The sequence below is a fragment of the Nothoprocta perdicaria genome, unplaced genomic scaffold (genome assembly GCF_003342845.1).
Source record: "Nothoprocta perdicaria isolate Ctin4 unplaced genomic scaffold, notPer1 scaffold_137, whole genome shotgun sequence".
NCBI lineage: Eukaryota > Metazoa > Chordata > Aves > Tinamiformes > Tinamidae > Nothoprocta > Nothoprocta perdicaria.
Genome location: NW_020454505.1, coordinates 678,157 through 681,448, shown reverse-complemented (window position 1 = coordinate 681,448; position 3,292 = coordinate 678,157).

The window sequence follows — 3,292 nt, the reverse complement described above, 5'->3', positions numbered from 1 at the left end:
TCTCCAGGTGAGGAGCAACTTCTTTCCTGTGAGGGTGACAGAGCAGTGGAACAGGCTGCCCAGGGAGGCTGTGGAGTCTCCTACTCTGGAGGTCTTCAAAACCCGCCTGGATGCCACCCTGTGGCACATGCTGTAGGTGTGCCTGCTTGAGCAGGAAGGTTGGACTAGATGATCTCTAGAGGTCCCTTCCAACCTTAAATATTCTGTGAATCTAAACCTTTCAGCATATCGCTTGAAAACCTTTTAGATCCTCAGAAGACATCTATGACTGCGTTTTTCAGAGACAGTTTACTTTCAGCTTTCTAAATTCTGTTTCTAACTTGGCATTTGGAGACCTCGCTTATGGTTTGTTGTTCTAACTTTTGTAGTTACACTTGATACTTTAGTGTGTTTTTTTTCTGTTTTCTACCCTTTTCTCTCAAGCATCCTTGTATATATAGCCAGTTGTAACATCTGCCTTTTCACTAACAGGAAGGTAACACAAATACTGTTTGCGTTTTGTATAATACGCCTGCTTTAGTTAAGGATTTATGAGAATTGAAGCAGCTGGGCCTGGTTGTAGGGCGTATTTCCAGCATGCAGGTGCTAGAATTGTTGGTTTTCCTAGTTTCTCACTAGCTAGATGAGAAAGCTACGTAAAGCTGCCTCACTTTCATATAAGCTGTGAGATTTTTTACGTAGAATGGACCTTAATGTTACCTGCACTCTTGGGCATTCACTTYCCAGAGAAGAGGTGAGGATTTTATTCTCTCTTCCTTTCCTACCTGGCCTCCACAGTAGATATGGAAAGGAGGGGGTGCGGGCAGATGCCTCTGATACACCCTGATATACCTATACGTGRAGCCTGATACCCCACTGACTTCAGGCTCTTGTTGAAGAAAGTTTTTTTTTTTTTTAATTCTTTGCATCTAAACCAATTTAAAGTTAACAGCCTGAGCTGGGGGGACAGCCAACATGTAATTTATTTTATGCACGCGTGCGCACACACACACAGATACCCCCCCCATCTATTACATATATTTACCCTTGAGGAGCTTCCTGTCAGCCCATTTCTCCAGGCTGTTGAGGTTGCTCTGCATGGCATCCCTGTCCTCCCCTGTGTCTCAGTGGTGTCACCTGCAGCCCTGGTGGCCATGCACTTCACCTTATCACCCGCATCATTAAGGGATGATCACTGTCCTTTCAGCCAATCTTTAGCTCATTTCATTGCCTGTTTACCCAGTCCGTAGGTCACCARTTTCAGTGGAAGGATATTAAGGAAGTGAGGTTGACCAGGTTGTAATTTCCTCAAGTCTCCTTGCCCTTCTTGAAACTGGGTTTGATATTTCTGTTTTCCAGCTRTTAGGAACCTTCTCTAATTGCAAGAACGTTTCAGAGACGATAGAGTGAGGCCTTGCAGTGACCCTGTGTGCACCTAGTGTGTTCCTAGGGCCTGTGTATGTCCAGGGGATGGAAGTACCTGTCACTGTGTCCCCCACTCRCTGCATCCTCCTCATCTGCCCATGCTGCTGTGCTCTCACAGACGCTGCTGAAGGGCTTGAGGGCCTGAGAGGACACGGTGAGACCGAGACACAAAAAGCACCGAGCACTTCAGCCCTTTCCATGCCCTTTGCTACTAGGCACCTCTGAGCAGTGGGCCCAGGGTGTTGCTGGAAACATAAGGGCGGAGAACAAGATGTGAAGGATGAAGGTTGAATCTAATAGCGGTGTTGGGACTGGCAGCTTTCTGGCATGAGATTTGTCTTCAGGTGAGTAGCTTCCTCTGATGTCTGCCATGGTTTATAGAAACAACATCTGGTRCTCATTAGATTTCACAGCAATTACTTTTGACAGTTTATTAAGGAAAGTTTTTCATAGGTTTTCCTTAAGCCGTGAGATATGCAAACAACTGAAAACAAGAACCCGGTGAATTCTGAACATCCTGTCAGTAGTAAGTTACATAGGCTCATTCCACAAGCACTTCTACAGCTCAGCTATTGCCTGCTACACTGCAGATGTATGGAGGTCATGAACTCCCTTTGGGAATTTAGCCCCTCTAGTTGACATGGTTTTCCAGGGAGAGAGTCTCCTTCCTTGATTCCTCTGGGTGGATTTCACATTGGATGAGTGTGGAGTTAATCTCCTGGGATGTTTTTTAGGAGCAGCTGAGTCAAGGYGCTCCCTCCTCACCAGGGAGTTCCTGGGGTTCCTCCCACTGTAATTTTCAATCTTTTTTTTAATTATTATTTATTTATGTTTACCATCCCATTCTTCTGGAAAGGTTGTATCGTCCTGTGACTCAGAGCAAGCTGATTCCTCTTGCATAACACTTACTTGTAGGAATTAAAGCTTTCTAATGCTCTTTTTCCCCCAAATCAGTAGGAGTCAGACTGGGACCTAGAGCTTGTCAAGGCCAAACTCTTCCAAAGAGAAAAAAGGAGGAGAAAAAGAGGAACAAGGAAAAGAGTTTTTCTCAAATCAGAAATAACTTTATTAACAGTAAAACACCAGACATGAATAATCCCTTTTACAATAGATCATTTCCAGCCAAAGTAAGTGGAGTGTGTTAAAAAGTGTATCGTTCAAACATCATAGTAACTATATTGATTTCAGGATGCCTCAAATCAAACACAACAGGAGGAATGTTTGTGCAAATGTCCACTGGATAAGCAGTTGCTGCATTTTCCTTGATACGAGAGGGCTTGGGAAGGAGTACTCTGCAGCTGCCCTGATCTCCCASGCTCCTGAAACTAAGTACAGCTCTGAGATTTTTCGTTCTGAAGAGGAAGAGTCCAAGTAGCAGTATTTATACACTGATCTACACTATTTTACAGAATATCAGTAACTGTGAATAATTCTTCCATCTTCCAGATGGCGAAGRAGTTTTGCCTTGATTGTGATGGAAAACAAGAGGACAGAATTGTTCCTAGGCAGATGTGATCCTACTAAATCTTCATGTATTCTTCCTGTTTTTTAATTTGTTTCCATTCAACTGGACTGTGATAGCTAGTACTTAACATAAAGCACTCCTAGCTCAAGTCCATCATTTTGGCCCCTGGAATGCATTCATCCTTCAAGATTATGGCTTCACTGACCTCACAAAAGAGGCCTATTTCTTCACTTTGTTATCCCTCTGCATAGGCAGTACCGAAATGAGGGATTAATTTGTTAACACTGTTATCTGCAGAAAATATGTTGYGATACATGTAGCTTGTACTTAGAAAATATTACAAATAATTAAAAACTGAACTCCGATTCTCCAAACAAATGAAGAAAATTAATCTAGAGGTGCGTTATCTTTGCTCGTCATTAT